This window comes from Malaya genurostris, chromosome 2 (assembly GCF_030247185.1).
Source record: "Malaya genurostris strain Urasoe2022 chromosome 2, Malgen_1.1, whole genome shotgun sequence".
Classification (NCBI taxonomy): domain Eukaryota; kingdom Metazoa; phylum Arthropoda; class Insecta; order Diptera; family Culicidae; genus Malaya; species Malaya genurostris.
Window position 1 is genome coordinate 19,041,492 of NC_080571.1, and position 19,547 is coordinate 19,061,038.

General features: G+C 36.6%; 1 protein-coding gene and 1 long non-coding RNA gene across 3 annotated transcripts in view; one reads left to right on the forward strand and one right to left on the reverse strand.

The window, feature by feature from the left end:
• The window catches only part of LOC131432528 (uncharacterized), a 62,842-nt gene extending 48,108 nt beyond the window's left edge, over positions 1 to 14,734 (reverse strand). The window contains exon 1 of the long non-coding RNA XR_009229889.1: positions 14,441 to 14,734. This is a non-coding gene — a long non-coding RNA (uncharacterized LOC131432528). The remainder of the gene's footprint in view (positions 1 to 14,440) is intronic.
• The window catches only part of LOC131432527 (uncharacterized), a 178,569-nt gene that overhangs the window by 69,983 nt on the left and 89,039 nt on the right, over positions 1 to 19,547 (forward strand). The gene's annotated exons all lie outside the window — the stretch shown is intronic.

Consider the following 19,547-nt stretch of genomic DNA (forward strand, 5'->3'; position numbering starts at 1 on the left):
CTAACATAAAGAGTACGCTTTATTTGTGCTTCAAATTTTGATCTTAAGTGCATACCTGTTGATATAGAATGCTTTGAACATGAAACTAAATCGTGTAACTTTATGACAGAGATCAATGTCACAACATGTCAATTTGAAGTGTCGCTGTATTGTTGTGTATATGTTTTCTCAATAATCTTTATATTCACTGACAATTGTCACAATGGCTGACAATTGTCAAAATGGCTGCAAGAATCTTCGTGGGACTGATTGGATCAGGTTTTCTATCACCTATCTTAGAAATATTACACAGTAAGTATATCCATTAAATGGTCGGTGACTTTTTAAAACACCGTATCAGCAAGTGACAGTTTCTTTTTGTTTATTTTCACCTCTCAACTCTTTCCATGAAACTAAACAAACTATCAATTGGTATTTGTGAATGATAAAACAAATATATAATTACATTACAGTAATAGGATAATAATTAAAGAGAGACTTTCATTTGCTGATACGCCTTTTAAAAGTTCATCATTCAATATTGATTTATTTTTATTTGCATGACACATAAAATGTTTGTGTTTTCAGGTATTGGAATTGGGACCAACTGATGTTTACTGCAGCAGAGTTTTGCACATTTGGCTTCAATTTGTCTAAATTGTCTTTCGTTTTCGAAATAATGTGCTAAAAATAAAAAAAGCGCACTTAATTTTCTCTGAGACCGATTTCTTCAATCTTAGTTACAAATGAATGGTCTCATTGTCTCATGGTCTGGTATTGATATCCGAATCTGACTTCCGGTTCCGGAGTAACGGGGTAAAAAACATTGAAAATAATTCAAAGACCGCTCAAAAGATTGAAGTAAAAAGCATCATCCAAAATTTGAATAGGTGCAATTTATTTAGGCAAACCCGCTTAAGTATTTTTGAACTCAAAAACCAGATAAAAACATGGATATTTCGGAGCTTGAAATCGAATCTGGAGTAAATTTAACAATCGATTTTGTAAAACTCAAAAAACCTTTGAATGATTAAATTCAATCCAGATTCGATTTCCGGTTTAGAGATAGCTGGCGGAATTTTCATAAATTTAAATTCGAAGTAGAGGTCTCCTTATCTTATTGAAATTTTATCCGGATCCGACTTTCGATTTCGGAATAACGTAACTAAAAATTCAACTTGATATCCTCAAAAATTACTGTCCAGTCGATTATCGCAAACATATATATTTATATAAAAAGTCTCACATTCTCATAAGAGCAAATTCAGCAGCTAGAAGTTCTATATGGAAGTTCTATAATAGAGCAGAAACTGGAACAAATGTATCCCCATCAAGCCGTTCTAGTTTTTATTTATTCGACCAGTTCTTCTGTCAAATTTAAAACTGGTCTACGATGTCGTTCTATTTTTTGTATATTTGAAACACTAGTAAAACACAGGTGGAGCTGCCAGTTTTTCTTGTTATAAAATTCAGATTTAAATTTTGTAACTGACATAAATTATGCATCTAGAACTAAACCACTCCTGAACATGCCCTAACCTGCTATTGAATTATGTCCGGATCTGACGAGAAAAAATCAGTTAACAAAAAATGAAAAAAAGTGCACTCAATTTGCTCGGAAACCGCTGGAATAATTTTTGCATACTAAAATTCAAATGAGACGTCCTACGGTTCCATGGACTGCAATTGAATTTTATTCAGATACGACTTCGGGTTCCGGAACTGCTTTCTCGCTGCTTAAGAGTACGCGTGGTACTTTTGGCAACTTGAAATTACATAAGTTCCGTGTGAACTTTTTCGCTGCATAGAAGCTGAACAATGTATTCTAGAAGCAGCTTAAAAGTAGAGTGACTATAATCAGAGTGGCGACAGCTGCTCGTTTAGAATGACAGCTACCAGTTCCAAACGAGCAAACGACCTGTCAAATCAATGAAAAGCTAATGGAATGTTTTCAATTGTTGCCAGCATTACGGATGAGATGTCGTCACTCTGGTTATAGGCACTCTACTTAAAAGTTCTTTCGGTTAGAAAAAAATACTGTTCGATTGCTAAAGCTAAAATAACACAATGGCAGACGTTGATGCAGATAATGACAACTAAGACTAATGCCTCCCTTACTACTAGGTAAGTACTCGGGATTTTGACAATGCAGAATATTTATCTACTTTCCATTCGTTCATCAATAACAATGCAATGACGCAGTAATTAATGTTCGAACCCAAACATTCGTGGATCCCAATAATTCAAATGAAGATGTTAAAAATATACACCCGTTCAGTGCTGCCATCCCAATGATTAATTTTCCAAACAATTAGTTCGGTTATTGTTCGTAGCGAACCGCAATGTTCACGCCCCGTCAGTTAATCTACCTCCCCGGTGATCCACTTCACAAAATGTGTTATTTTTTACGAGGAGAAAATGAACTGCCGTTGGCGTGAAATGACAATTCTGCTACCGCATGCTCATAATATCAACCCTTCTCGGTTCCCGCCGGGTCTCGCGTGTTTACAACCCTGTCAAATCAATCTGTGTTTAGTGTTTTGGTCCCCTGGCATTTGCCTCGGTTCCGAATCATCATTAACAACAACAATAACAACAACAACGGGACGATTAACACAGCAACCAGTAGCCGGTTGACCGCAGACCGGCGGATGATTAGCTTTTAAAATTTTATTGCCACCAGAGTTAGGAATTTGTTAGTAGCGCGATTTACTGTCATCTTTTTTTTCATTCTGAATGTTTTCACAAACAATCTCACCACTAGTGGAAGAAACCAGTGGCAGGCGGTGCAATCTGCGCGGGAAAAATAGCAAACAAAAAATCGTTTCCCATTCGTACTGCGAACGCACGTTGAGAAGACGCGGAATAGAACGCAAAACGTCAAACACGGTGGCGCTGGCATCCGCTTGGTTGTTATGGCAACCGTTCCGTCTTTCGCGATTTCATTGTAATCGACGCTGCCGTTGGCATTACCGTGAGACTGACATTAGCAGGAGCTCGTGGCGTGGCGGTGCTAATGATGGCGAGGATCGAAAGGGGTGGTGCGTCCTTTCGTGATTAAAATTAAAACAATGCTTTTTTAACCCGTTAGGACCCAATGTATTGATTCTACACGTTCACCAAACTAGCCAATATGATTCCGCTGTCCCCTTAAAGGGTTAAAATCGTTGACAAATGAGATCCCCAACCGTTTCCTGTGTGTGTGATGTGATGGGGGCAATTCCCGGTGCAAGGTTAGATGTCTCATATATAAACCGTTCGCAGTATATTTGCAAAGACTACGGCTTGCCAAGGAGAATGATTAGCACATGAACTGATTATGGGGCGGTGTGGAAAAATTTCGAAGCGCGAGTTTTTTTGTAAGATAAATTAGCGCTTATATTTAAACTGGTGATAATGACTTTTGAAGGCTCCTAAAACAGCGAAGGTGAAAATAGAGATTGATCTAACAACACGGTTGGTTTGGAAGACACTAAGGCTGTGAACCATTTCGCGGTTAATTTTAACTTTTGGTTGAAATCTGACATTCGAGCGGTTATTTTGATGTTGTCAAAAATAACCCTGCTCGAGTGCATGGTTATTTTTGACAGATCGATGGTTATTTTCCGACACTGAAAAAATCTTGCAATGAAAATTCTAATATTAATTCTTTAGTTGAAATTATTTCCAGAGGAAAATAAACCCAAATAACTTTCCGTCCATTAAACTTTGAAATGAGCCTCAGTTTTAGGTAAATTTAACTACTCGACACAAAATAACCACTCAAGTATCAGATTTCAACCAAAAGTTAAAATTAACCGCGAAATGGATCACAGCCTAAAAATAAGCTAGTGGACAATCAAACAAAATAGTTTTCCGGTGATTTTCTGTTCATGGCAACTCGGATGATGAATAATTGTGATAATTTAAAACCAGTTTACGATGAGACAATCAATTGCTGGAAACGCATTATTATTCCTCGTGATGGATGTGAAATCACTTCTCACGTAATAAAATAGATTTAGAAGCTTATCCATCTACAAAGTCTTAGATAGAAGATGTGTTGTATTATTCAAACGAAAAAAATATGTAGTTAATAATTACCGTAGGACTAAAACAAAATGTTAGCGGTTTCTGAGTTGCTGTTTAAATTGAATGAAAACCGTTTGATCACTGTCGGATGGAATTAAAATCACTGTTGAGCCAACGTAGGCTCCCCGACGCCGAGTAAACCCAATTAAAAAATCCTTCCGATTATCCCTCAGAATAAATCCGGCTCGATCGACTGAATCTACCGACTTTGAAACATACGAATTTGTAAATTGTTGCACCTACTTCTATGTGAATTTAACATAGACAACTATCGACGGGACACTCGACGAAATATTTTACAATCGATCGATTCAACCAAATTTAATTATTTGATCCTTCGATTTTATTAAATCGGTTTCTCGATTAAATAGACGGAATCCGTTGATTGATACATACTTACATGCTTATAAAAAGTTACTCAGAGTTCGAGTACTAGTTATTTACTTTCAAATGATACATGGAAACGTCAAAAATTGAGCAGTTACCACCAATGTCGGTGTATTGTCGGAAAAAGACGAAAAAGTGATTTGTGACCTGTTGACCTTTGACTGTTGTGCGACTGACACACTACTCCAAGCGATCGCCACTTGATATGATAACTCGAAGTTAGAAAACTTTTCTTAACGGAATCATAAACAAACACAGTCGAGTTATTTCGAGTATTGAGTGTCAATTACTTAAGATTTAAAAACAATATACTTAGAAAAGGAGCAATTTTTCCGCAAATTTGATAAATGTGAAAAAAAAATTCACTCAAAGTTTGAGTGCTAATTACTAAATTTTTGGTTTATGTACAAATAAAGCATTACTCAGTGAAAAAGTTTTGAGTAGAACCACTCAAATTTGAGTAACTAAGGAGTTACTCTAAATTAGTGTTGTTCCAATTTTTCTGTAACTATTTTTAAACGTGTAGTCGGATTCATGGATTCTCAATTTTCTGCACAGATTTCTGAAATCGATCACAGACTGGCAATGAACCCTAAAAAGTCTTCAAAACTGAGAGAAAATGAATATCCGACAGAGTGATTGGAGGTAGCGAGACCTTTTTTTTTTTTTGCTCGTCAAAATGATTCCGATCAGCTAGTATGTAACGGGAAACGTGCAACGATTTCGTACAGACTTTTTTTTTTGGCTTCATCACAGATTTTTGAAAAAATGCCCTGGCATCCTTGATCGTCAGCTCCGTCCCACATTATCAGATCCGAATGGATTCCGAATCAATTCCGAATCGGCGAGAAATTTTCATTCGGAATTCCATGTGGAATTCCGAATCAATTTCAACTCCAGTGCAACATCCGATTCCGAATGAATTTCGCTTACAACCGGTTTTCGTGATAATTTTCAGTTTATTTTTAAACGAAAACATTATATAACTGAATATAAAAATTAAATCTTCATGTTTTTCGGATATACAGAACTAGTAAATAACCAGTTCTTTATAGAATTCCAACATAAACTGTTGAAATTCGCTGGAAATTAACAAAACGGCCTACCTTAGTCAGCATCATCCATTCCTCTAGCTGGAGTGTAGTGAAATGGGTTGAGTCGCCTAAATTTTACACTAACACATTCATAAAATTAGCGAATATTCAATGACATTTATAATGTCACTGTCAATCAGGTTGATCGAGCAGCCAGCTAAGGGGAAAATTCTAGCACTGAACCGATCGAGCACTGAAAAATCATGCAGTCGAGTAAGAATTCATTGCTCATTCCGTCATTTCGATAATGTGGGGTCGTATGAACTCGAAGCATACCCGCTTGCATGCACCTGGCAGATCTCACCCAAGACGCCTTGCAGCCTCTGACAGAAAGATTTGCCGGAACGCTGGCAGAATTCCGAAAAGAGTCTGGCAACAATGAAACAACCGTTTCCGGCAGAGAATTTTGCCTAGCGATTGTTAACGGTTCTGTATTTGCCGGATTTTTGTTTTACAAGACCGACAGAACCGTTTTGAAACCTTCGGTTTTATTTTTTCCATTAGAAGTTTAAATGACGGGCAATAACATAGCTTTTCCACTATCAAACATGATATGTAAATCTTCGCTTCTCTCAATATACCAGTATTCTCATTTCATTTACCGAATATCAAATGAAGTCGAACAGAAAAAAAGAAGGAAAAAAGCGATCTTGCAAGACGTCACGTTGCGAGAGAATGACGCAATTTCGCCAGCAAAATTTTGACAGTTACCGGATACTGCCGGCTGCCAGAATTTCTCACAAGCGGGTACGATTCCGGCGGGACCCGCATACGCATGGCTGCCAGATGGCTGACTAAACGCTGCCAGCTGGAAAAATATGGCTGGCAGACATTCTGGTGACCGACTGCCTCACCGCTGCCAGATATACAACTCAAACGATACAACCGTATCCACCAGGATTTTTCCACATTGAAATCTTTGACATTTCCAGCGAAGGTGAGAAGATGAAAACGCTCGACTAACTTAGATACAGGCGACTTTGTTTTGTCAAATTGGATTTGACAACCGTCACTGAATCAATTTTGGTAGCCGTCTGGTGGCCATGGCTGCCCAGGTAGCCAAAACGCTATGCGGGACGCCTTGCAGCCAGAGTTGCCATATTATATTTTGTGTTTCAACCATCTGTGTAGCATATTTTCGATCATAATCTGTGAAAATTTGCGGAAAACATTTTAAAAATCTGCCATTAACATGAAATATTCATAAAAATCTGTAGAAATCTGTGAATTTCGATAAAATCTGTGTTCTGCGACACAGAATCTGTATGGCAAAATAGGCAAAAAAAAAACTGTAAATATATTAACTCTGCTGACAACAATGAAACAACCGTTTCCGGCAGAGAATTTCGCCTAGCGGTTGTTAACAATTCTGTATTTGCCGGATTTTTGCCTTACAAGACTGACAGAACCGTTTTGAAACGGTTCTTCATTTTTAGCCCCTTTGGTTTTATTTTTTCCATTAGCAGTTTAAATGACGGTCAATAACATAGCTTTTCCACTATCAAACATGATATGCAAATCTTCGCTTCTCTCAATATACCAGTATTCTCATTTCATTTTTGGATGTACATGAAAGATTGACGAATGTCAAATGAAGTCGAACAGAAAAAAAGAAGGAAAAAAGCGATCTTGCAAGACGTCACGTTGCGAGAGATTGACGCAATTTCGCCAGCAAAATTTTGACAGTTCCCGGAATCTTGCCAGGCTACTGCCGGCTGCCAGAATTTCTCACAAGCGGGTTCGTCGAGAGAATGCCAGGGATGCCAGGTTGACAGATTAATCTGTGTTACATAGCTCTTTAATTTTCTGCTAGGACAGGACTTGACAATTGTTGATCCACTTTTAGGACCAATTTCGGACCAGCTCGTTATTGATTGAAATTGACATAAGCAAGTACAAGTTGTTGAAATCAATATTACTGCAGGGTGGTAGAAAAAGTGTTGTCAGTATCGTCGGTAACAATGTTGCTTGATATTGGATATTTTATTTTTCGGGTCATCTTTTCAAAATTAATAATTTCAATAGGATTTAAGTTCAATTTGTTTTTAAGTCCTGTCAATGCGGAAAGTATACGAGTACATTTAACAATCACTGGATGATACAAAGAGAAAGCCTGAAATCACGAAGTGTGATATGGACGAGAATATTGATTATGTTGGTTGAGAATAGCACCGAATCTTTGGATACTTCTGTATGTTATTATTTTTCTCAAATAGAATATGTTGAATACTTTAGTTAATAAAGCTTCAAAAATTAATTACCCAAAATTGAGTGTTTTAGAAAAATTTTATTAAGCTGTTTCAACTAAACGTTTTCTTCAAAACAAACATCTGATCAAAATGAATCCAGAGCTATATTTTGACCGATGTAACATTTGTCTAAGTGTTTTCAAATGATAAATAATTGCATTGTATAAGGGGAGAAAGTTTTCAGAATGAATAATTATCTCTACTGGCAACAGTGATCCCGAGGCATTTACTATTTACAGCAGGGAGCAACCGGAATAAGAAGAGAAATATTTTTCTGGAAAAAGAAGCCAGTTGTCTGGTCCTGTCCTAGATTTTCTGCACAGCATTCTGAAAACGATCACAGATTCTGAAATCGATCACAGTTTAGCACCAAAAAGTACAGAGAAGTTGATAATAGTGAGACATCTATTACGGTATGGGAAACGTGCACAGATTTTGGTTTGATCACAGATTTTTTGAAAAATGACCTATTTTTATGTTTTTACTGTAAATGTTGTTTATAGGGAAGGTCTGTTCACAACCTTTTTGTTCAGGTTTCTATCATCGTTTGGTTAAAATAATATTAATTACGTTCATTTGAATTTCTACATTAAATTCATAACTAAATAAACTTTTTCTTTCCTTAATATGAAAGAGAACACGAAATTGAAGTTTCACATTACTTGAATCCTTGTCTGTTTTTATCGGTATACCTTATTTTGGATCGAACTGTGATTGATATCACTGTGATCATGAATGAAATATCAATCAAAATTTCCACATAATTAATCCTGGGTGATCATGCATCAATGTACAATTTCCGATAATGTTGGGAGTTGTGGACGGAAATTTTCTGATCGCTCAATGTTTATTTTCATTGTTTGAAGCAGTTTCCTGGGAGAGTTACCATATTCACAGATTTTTCTGTAAAACCACAGATATTTTTGCCTATTTTGTCACACAGATTCTGAACACAGAACACAGATTTTATCGAAATTCACAGATTTCTACAGATTTTTGTGAATGTTTCATAAAAAATGGCAGATTTTTAAAATGTTTCTCACAAATTTTTACAGATTATGATCGAAAATATGCAACACAGATGGTACATAGATTTTTCAAGTTGAAACACAGATTTTAAAATGGCAACTTTGTTTCCTGGTAGAGCAGCTCAGGCTGTAAAGTAGAAACGTAGAAAATCTTACAAAAAATATTACTCTTATCCTCAATTATTATAATCTTTTGCTACACTGTTATTTTGAACGAATTCTGCTCTTCGTAAATGTTCATTAATGAATTTCAATTTTAGCACCTACACTGAACTAAATTTTCACTTTCACATTATATGATATTTTAATGTATTTGCACTACTAGCATTTTCGACGAAAGCTTCATGGTGTATTCAATGTCGTGTCAAATATATGAGATAATCATATGAAGCAACACTCTTCTTGAAGTAATTTTAACAAGATTTTCATATAGTGAATAAAATTTCCTATCTTAATTCATTTTCGTTATTAGATGATCTTACAACATACATAAGAACATGGAATACGGTATTATAGTGCGATAAGTGAAAAATTTTCAATTTCATGAGTATTTTTGCATAAGAGATGGCGAAACGAGGTGCGAATTTTTATAAAACTGACTAGTAAATTCTTCTAGTTGTCAGATCTTGTTAGTTTGTGAATACAAAGGGTGATTTCTTAAGAGGTATAGGATTTGATTTTCAAAAAAAAAACAATCTAATTTAAGAAAATTTCACGAGTTATGTTTCCGGCCCATAATCCACAATAAACATTGACTTTTTTGGGATGCATTGGTAGCTCTTGCTATTGCTTCTGGCTGGTCCTCACAATAGATGTGGCAATTTTGCTTGTTAGCGTATCCATTCAACCAGAAATTAGTTTCTTCGCCGAACACAACTTTTCGATAAAAAAGTGGATCTTCCTCCAACTTTACCAGCGCCCATTCATGATTTAAATTATAGACTAAACGACGGTTCATGATTAATTTATAGACCAAACTGAACAAAAACAGTGTTGCCAAAACGATACCAACAAAATATTCACCCTTTTATACAGTGGTCATTCGAAAGGGTGGCGCAAAGAAAACTTATTTTGGCTTGCGAATCATTTTGGTAAAATAATTTATTTAAAAATCTTCTGATTCGATGATATTCTCATGCTCACAACAATTTTTAATTTTCATGTTAAGGGGCACGTAATATTTCAGTCCCTCGGGCCCGAATTTTTACTCGGCGGCCCTGCGTGCGACTCATTCTTCAAAAACGATTAATGAATAATAACGCAGTGCGCGACACTCTAGTGTTCCATGATGGAAAACTACTAGACGAAAATAAATTTTCATTCTATTACTTTCCGATGTCGGTTTCTTCCTCCCTTGTTTGGTTCCAGTGTAACAGGATATATCAGGTTCTTTTGCGAAACCCTGTATTATATATGAAAGAGAATCTATTATCATTGTAAAGGGAACCCCCAGTTATCCCGTGCGAGTTAAAATCTCCCACAATCAACCGGGGAGTAGGAAGGAATTTCATTTCATCAAGCTGCCGTTGTCCAACTTGAGCTTTTGGAAGAATATATACCGAAACTATACGAATTTCAGTTTTTGCCGTTCTCATATAGAAAGGCTTTGCAATCACTGACTTTTGAAAAAATGTGTCTGTATGTATGTGTATATACGAGGTCTGTTCAAAAAGTACCCGGAATTCTCATTTTTTTTTTTAAATATTTATTTATTCGTCTACATCTATATGGTCCCCTTCAAAGTAATCCCCCTAGATATAATACACTTATGCCAGCGTTTTTTCCAGTCTTCGAAACACCCCTGATAGTCACTTTTTGTAATGCTCTTTAGCACTCTCAGCGATTCTGCCTTTATCTCTTCAATCGATGAAAAACGCTGTCCTTTCATGGGTCTCTTCAGCATTGGGAACAGGAAAAAATCACACGGAGCGATATCTGGTGAATAAGGAGGTTGCGGCATGATTAAAGTCTTGTTTTAGCATGATTGAAGTCTTGTTTTTTGATCAAAATTCAGCAGTTTTCGAACGAATTTTGCTGCCACTCGTTTCATGCCCAAAACATTTGAAAAAATATGATGGCATGAGCCAACTGATATGCCAACTTCATCAGCAACTTCTCTAATAGTGATTCGGCGATCATCCATAATCATTTTTTTCACTTTTCCCACATTTTCATCGATTATTGACGTGCTGGGTCGACCGGAGCGTTCGTCGTCTTCAACGTCTTCGCGGCCATCTTGGAAACGCTTATACCACTCGTAAACACTTGTTTTTTTCATAGCAGACTCACCGTAGGCTCTCTGTAACATTTCGCACACTTGGTTACACTTTATTTCATTTTGCACGCAAAATTTAATACAAATTCTTCTACTCTTCAATTCTTCCATTGTTTAAACTTTAAAATCGCCGAGCTCAAAAAAACACGTCTACACCCGCCGCTACAAGACAGAATGTAAACAATGAATACAGCTGAAAATTTCACCATACATTAGGGACATATGTACCAACACAATAAAAAAAAAATTTGACTACCGGACTCTCCAGACGCGCGCAATTAATAAATTCCGGGAACTTTTTGAACAGACCTCGTATGTATATGTATGTGACAAATAATATCACTCGATTTTCACAAACTCAGATTTAAATGAAGGATCTTATGGTCCTATATATCGCTATTGAATTTTGTCCCGATCCTATTTCCGGTTCCGAAATTACAAGGCAAATCTATGAGAAAATGTTCGCTCTAAAACTAAAATGCAAATAAAAGGTCTTGAAATTCTTTGAAATGTCCCCGAAAAGTTGATCCAGATCCGACTTCCAGTTCCGGTATTACAGTTTTAATTTATAAAACTTACTGGCAAATTCGTCTAGTTGGTAGACCTTGTTAGTTAGTGGATATATGAATGTACTTTGGGACTACTAGTCCTCGGTTTCCGCTTCCAAACGCTTCAGTAATAGTGAAGAAAAGCTGCAAAAAACAGAACTCACTTCGATTACTCAGCAACAGTTAAACCGATTTTCACATATGATTCAAATGAAAGCTCTCATTGTCTTAAAAGATACTGTGCAATTTCATTAAAATTCGACTTTCTGTTCCAAAATTATAGGGCAATGAGTAATAAAACTTTCAAACTGTCATACGAAATGATGCCAACCCGCTACGCATCGGTACATGCTGGTACGGGAGAAAAAAACACCACCGCCTAGCACACAACGTGCTTTGTTTAGTTTTGTATTGCGTGCAGGGTTGCCACCTTTATATCTAAATTAACTTGACATTACAATTTACAAGTGGAAAACGTTATGGTAGTTTATACCCAAAGAAAGTTTTTGATTTTATTCGAGTTTGAAAAAAAATCTTGACAGAATCTTCCGGTGATATTTTTTAGAAATATGAGTAATATAAGAAAGGCATCAATAATCTATAAAAGGAATAGCATTTCCTAATTCCTAAAATGACTCCACCATACGGAGAGTCTCTATCGAGACGTATAATGTTCATGTCATTAAAATTTGATGAAAGCCATGTTTCGCACAAAGCAAATACATCGCGTTTTTGACTATGTAATAAAACATTCAATGAGTCAAGTTGTGGCATGGTACTTCGACAATTCCACTGCAGGACAGTGAATGAAAAATTCGCGGCGGATTGCAAATTATCCATCAAATGATACAAAACCCGAGAGAATTGGCCATTGAGCGGATAGCTGCTTCAAAAAAGTTCTAGCTGTTGGAAGGAATGCCGTTATTGGGGTCTTTATGGGTTTAGAAATTGAGGGCTGTGAAACTTGATCATTGTCTTTCCTGGGCGATAACGAACGCGTTTTGTCGGTTGTGTCACTTATACCATTTTGTTTCCGGAACCAAAAGTGACGAGCCTAAGTTTGTTGAATCGGGAAATTATCTTTAGAATTTTATGACCTGAATTGACCATAAATGACCATAATTTGAATGTGATGATTGCCTTCAAGAATACTCAGGCATTTTGCGATCTTGACCAACTGATTCGAATGATATATAACATGATTGCATAGCCTTTCTTGATGAGGAAGCCAAAAACGAAATATTAGAGAAATGTTTGACATGTTTTCCGTGACACGGGCTGTCTCAAGACAGACCACTTTGGCATGAATCCGGCATTTCGATGATAAACGAAAACGTCGCCGTCGTCGTCCAAGGCGTCCTCGGACTCTGCTGTCCGTATATCGTCCTAGGGTAGCGTTGTTCTTTCCATTGTTTTTTTTCCCTCTCGCACATACCTGTCCTTTTACTCATTGTTTTATCGTTACTTTCAACTCATCCTAGACGGTCAACCATCGTGTATTTGTAAATCATGTCATTAATTTTTCGCGGTTCTTGGACGTAGAAATGTGTACAAAAAGTAAGGTACCGGTTCCTTTTGTAGATCAAACGTGAAAAGTTCTGGCGTTTGTTTCACAGTTGCCACGAAGTATGCTCTAAGCCGAGGGATGTTTGGTTTTGAAAATTAGCATAAATAAGAAAGTGATTACTTCCACCTTCTCATGCGACGGCAACGACTTCGTAAAGTGACCGTATTTTTAGACTAATTCGCCAATTGTGAGCAGTGAATATCAGGCACATGTCGATTTGTTGTGGTAAAATGCCAAATGATCGAAGTACAAAAGTATAAATACAATGTACATAATCTCTGTTCATTTAATCGGCCCTGACCTGCTTGATAAAGTGCTGCTGAAATTTTAGAGGTTTGATTATGAGCCTTTCTGACAGCTCACTTACAACCAGAAATGCACATTCGCCAGCTCCTTCCCATTGCCAATTTCTTTGCCGGTTTCACACCTGATCAGAGATGCCATTTATACAGATTTATCTGTATTATACAAATTTTTACATGCGCATACAGAATACAGATTTGATACAGATTTCCTAAATTTAATACGAATCTCCCAAGAAGCAAAATAAAAACTTTTTCGTATGAGAAATCTATTAGTATTTGATTGTTGATTGCAGTGACGAGAAGCAAAGTCTTGGTCTCATTGAATCTACCATTCTACAGCCGTAATGTGTTGGAACAACATCTTTTACCATCATTTTATTGTTGAAATTTAATTTTGTTAGTGAATACAATTTTTTTATAGAGAGTAATACAGATGTCTTATGAGAATATCTGGCATCTATGCACCTGATATAAGAAGTAGTCAATTAACAACACAATAAGTAATTTTATTACGACAGTTAATACAGTTAAGTAGTGCTAAAATGCCACAGTCTACGGGAAATGGATAAAACTAAAAACACTAAATTAATTTAATCACAGTCAACTAACGAAACATTTCACCCATTCCATCCCACAATAATAAATCTGTCATCGTCGGCTGATGCTGCGGTCATTTCCAAACATTAGACATGGCCTGCTTGTCCGCCCATGGTGTTATGTGTTGGCCGATTTTAGTCGACACCAGAGCTGCCAGGTCTGCAGATTGGTCTGCAAATCTGCAGATTTCTAAAATAAGCTACAGACATACTTTGGTTGCACACTTCTGAAATCGTTGCAATTTTGGATTCATTCTTTATAGCAAACTAGAGCACGCAGATTTTTGTTTTCAAGTTTTCAGATTTTTTCAATCCAGCTTAAAGATATTAGCAATTTTTACCTGGCATCTCTGGTTGACACGAAACACCAAACAGTACTTCATGATGACCCCATCTGGACCGCACGCTCTCAACGTGACGGGTTTGAGTCACCCAGAAGGACGATGATGGAGAACAACAACAACCGCAAAGAAAAAACTCAATACACTACTTAACGGGCGCACACGGTGGACTAAATTCTTCCTTGTTTACTTTGAAATTAGTTTCACTTGGAGGTTTGCGTTGCGTTGCACTGGTCCGCACTGTTATTTCGTTTAGAGATGATCGTTTACGTTCTGTCATTTCGCTAATGACGGTACCCAGCCCCGACTAAGCTCGTTCTGTTCCACCATCGACGGTGGGATGTTTTATTTTTGTAATACTGTTTAAACGGCACACAGGCCTACTTATGCACAAAACAGCGAAATGCGATACCGTTGGAGAATAATGCACAGATTGACAGTGTTGCCATCGGATCGGGGCTGCCAGCTCAGATGCATCGCTCGCTCGGCAGTAATTTTATTTCGGGTTTAAAATTCCAACAAATGAAGAGTGTTTCTTTTTTAACTTCACGGCACATTATCCCACCCATTATTTGTGATTTCGTACCGAATACTGGGAGGTGCGCATTGTTTTGTCGAAATGGGCTGCTTTTTTCACAGCAGCAATTCTGACTTGGTTTTGATTCCAGAATTTATTTACTCTCATGGTCAAATTATATTAAACCCAATTAAACGATACTTAGCATGAATTTGATTTATAGAAGTAACATGAGTGCGTGGTTTTGGGCAGCGTTTGAGCCAGCCCTCTGCTGAGAAGCTATGTTTGCTACAATAGCACTTGGTTGGACGCTTGTTTGTGTTCGCTTCTGCGCTCCTGTTACATCGCTGTATGAAATTCAATTAAATAGAGTTAATATTTTTGAAACTGCGGCATGAAACATGATTTGTGATGTCATTATAATTGTTTTTAGTCACTGCATGACGTATTGAAATGAGTTTGAAATTGATTTTCAAAACCCCTTTAGTGAAAATCTCTTCTGGACTGATAATTTGTCCATACTCTCTTCGTGTGATCATATTCATCGTTGATTTTACGGATAGTGATAATTGATAGACAGAATCAGACATGATTTTGCTCAGCTGTGAAATTTTATAAGTTGATATTTTCGCAACACTGTTTCAGAGTGCAATTGAATATTTTTTTTTTTTGTTTCAATTATAGAGACTTTAACATCTTAGGTCATTCGCCTCTTCGGACCAGAAAATCTTTCTGACCCTATGTGCGGGGTTGGGAATCGAACCCAGGCGGGCTGCGTGAAAGGCATCGACTATCCCATCACGCTATACCCGTCCCCCCAATTGAATATTCTTTATTTCCAAACGATACTTCCATTCCCTACGACTTGGAGTGTGAATAAAGACGCAGAAAGTATGAACGCACTTTGATTTAGCTGTAAATAATTTAAGTGTTAGATATTCAAATTTTATTCGATATACTGATAATATTAGACTACAACAACAGAATATTGTTATCAACATTTGCTACTTAGCCATTGTAGACTAGCGCACCTTCTTGCGAACGTTCCTCATTAAATTCCGTACAGATTTCTTGGCGAAAAGTTTTGACACTTTTTTCCAATCTTTTTCGAACTGTTGAATGGTTTCGGCTGCCGAGACATGTGTCCTAAGATGTGCCTTCGTTAATGCCCAAAATTCCTCAATTGGTCGAAGTTGTGGGCAATTTGGTGGATTCATGTCTTTTGGGACGAAAGTGAAATTTTCGGTAGTATACCATTCTACCGTTGATTTCGAGTAGTGGCAAGAAGCAAGATCTAGCCAGAAGACAACAAGATCCTTGTGGCTTCGAATCATGGGTAGAAGTCGTTTTTGTAAACATTCCTTGGTGTATTTCGCTGTTCATTGAAGCAGTGGTGATGAAGGGTTTCGAAATCTTACCGCAGCTACAAATTGCGTTCCAGACCATAGCTTGCATACCAAATTTTTTCGACTTCAATCGATGTCTCGGACTGGTTTAACACTTGCCCTTCTCGCACCGTATAATATTGTGGTCCCGGCAAGGATTTGTAATCGAGTTTCACGTAGGTTTCGCCGTCCATGATTGTGCAGTTCAAATTTCCAGCAAGAATCGTATTGTACAGCTATCGAACCCTCGGCCTGATCAATGTTTCTTGTTTCGGACCACGTTTTTGTTGTTTCTGCTTCTATAGGTTATAGGTTCGAAGATTCAAACGTTCTTTAGCATGAAGAACATTTGACTTCGAAGTGCCCACTTTTTTGGCCACATCCCGAACTGAAACCTCCTTCTTTTGCTCGAACGCCTTCAGTATACGTTTATCCAACTGAGGGTTAGCAGGACCTTCTTTTCTACCCGTTTTCGGTTTATCCTCACCGAACTTCCTGATTGCATTTCGCACAGCTTTTTCACTTACTCCTTCCATTTTTGCTATCTTTCTCATTGACAGTCCGCGTTCTGTGCACCATTTGTACACAATTTTTCGACGTTGTTCTGCTGAAAGTCCACGCATTTCGAAACAAACTAATGAAAACGAATAAACAACTGCACAAGTGGCTAGAGAAGAGTTTAAACAACAGGACGCAGCCATAAAAGTTGACAGATTCTGAACCATTGCGAAAAGGCAGCGGTTTTTGGTTGCGTCCATACTTTCTGGGACAGTCTTTAAGTGCTGAAATACAAAACAAAATGGCTTCAAAGAAGTCAAGCAGAGACTATGTATACTAAATTGGCGAAATGTATTGAGTGAAGAAGCAAACACATTTTATTATAACATGAACAATGTATTATCAGAAACTTTCGCAATGAAAAAAAGAAGAAAGAGCCATAATGGAAAATTGTCTGAATAACTCAATTTACAGCTAAAACATTTAAGAAACGAAAATCACACAAAACTAAAAAAAACAAGAAAAAACCGCATTTACTTCCAAAATTACCTACATCACAGCAACCAATTTAAAACGGCCATTAATGCATACATACAAAAAATGTAACGGCAAAACTGAAAACGAAATAAAAAAAGTCAACAGTCAACAACCAACAGCCAACAGCCAACAGCCAACAGCCAACAGTCAACAGTCAACAGTCAAAAGTCAAAAGTCAAAAGTCAAAAGTCAAAAGTCAAAAGTCAAAAGTCAAAAGTCAAAAGTCAAAAGTCAAAAGTCAAAAGTCAAAAGTCAAAAGTCAAAAGTCAAAAGTCAAAAGTCAAAAGTCAAAAGTCAAAAGTCAAAAGTCAAAAGTCAAAAGTCAAAAGTCAAAAGTCAAAAGTCAAAAGTCAAAAGTCAAAAGTCAAAAGTCAAAAGTCAAAAGTCAAAAGTCAAAAGTCAAAAGTCAAAAGTCAAAAGTCAAAAGTCAAAAGTCAAAAGTCAAAAGTCAAAAGTCAAAAGTCAAAAGTCAAAAGTCAAAAGTCAAAAGTCAAAAGTCAAAAGTCAAAAGTCAAAAGTCAAAAGTCAAAAGTCAAAAGTCAAAAGTCAAAAGTCAAAAGTCAAAAGTCAAAAGTCAAAAGTCAAAAGTCAAAAGTCAAAAGTCAAAAGTCAAAAGTCAAAAGTCAAAAGTCAAAAGTCAAAAGTCAAAAGTCAAAAGTCAAAAGTCAAAAGTCAAAAGTCAAAAGTCAAAAGTCAAAAGTCAAAAGTCAAAAGTCAAAAGTCAAAAGTCAAAAGTCAAAAGTCAAAAGTCAAAAGTCAAAAGTCAAAAGTCAAAAGTCAAAAGTCAAAAGTCAAAAGTCAAAAGTCAAAAGTCAAAAGTCAAAAGTCAAAAGTCAAAAGTCAAAAGTCAAAAGTCAAAAGTCAAAAGTCAAAAGTCAAAAGTCAAAAGTCAAAAGTCAAAAGTCAAAAGTCAAAAGTCAAAAGTCAAAAGTCAAAAGTCAAAAGTCAAAAGTCAAAAGTCAAAAGTCAAAAGTCAAAAGTCAAAAGTCAAAAGTCAAAAGTCAAAAGTCAAAAGTCAAAAGTCAAAAGTCAAAAGCCAAAAGTCAAAAGTCAAAAGTCAACAGTCAACAGTCAACAGTCAACAGTCAAAAGTCAAAAGTCAAAAGTCACAAGTCAAACGTCACAGGTCACAAGTCACAAGTCACAAGTCACAAGTCACAAGTCACAAGTCACAAGTCACAAGTCACAAGTCACAAGTCACAAGTCACAAGTCACAAGTCACAAGTCACAAGTCACAAGTCACAAGTCACAAGTCACAAGTCACAAGTCACAAGTCACAAGTCACAAGTCACAAGTCACAAGTCACAAGTCACAAGTCACAAGTCACAAGTCACAAGTCACAAGTCACAAGTCACAAGTCACAAGTCACAAGTCACAAGTCACAAGTCACAAGTCACAAGTCACAAGTCACAAGTCACAAGTCACAAGTCACAAGTCACAAGTCACAAGTCACAAGTCACAAGTCACAAGTCACAAGTCACAAGTCACAAGTCACAAGTCACAAGTCACAAGTCACAAGTCACAAGTCACAAGTCACAAGTCACAAGTCACAAGTCACAAGTCACAAGTCACAAGTCACAAGTCACAAGTCACAAGTCACAAGTCACAAGTCACAAGTCACAAGTCACAAGTCACAAGTCACAAGTCACAAGTCACAAGTCACAAGTCACAAGTCACAAGTCAAGAAACGGTTTAGGAGGGTACGCATATAAAAACTGTCCCAAACAAAAAATTAAACTGATATAGCTGTTTGAAAGGATTGTCCCAAAATGTTAACCCTTTAAATATTATCATTGTGGAGTTAGGGTGATTCTAAAAATCTCTTTAGCAAAAAAAATCAGGGATATTTTATGAATTATGGGAAACCTTTCAGATTTTTTTCAGAATTTTTTAAAATGTTTTTCATTTGAAAACAAATATTCAAAATTTTCGAATTTTTTTTACTCGCACTTACAATTTTGGTACCACCCTAGATTTTACATCAAAAATAAAACATTAGTATATTATGCTGTATATTTTCAGATTTTTTAAAAATGTAGACGGGTATAATATCAGACATGTAAAAAGATAAATCATACGAAAAACCACGCACCTCAATCAAATTATCAAATCAAAAAAAAAAAAATAAACAAATTCGAATTCATGTTGATCAAATTGTCAAAAAAAATCT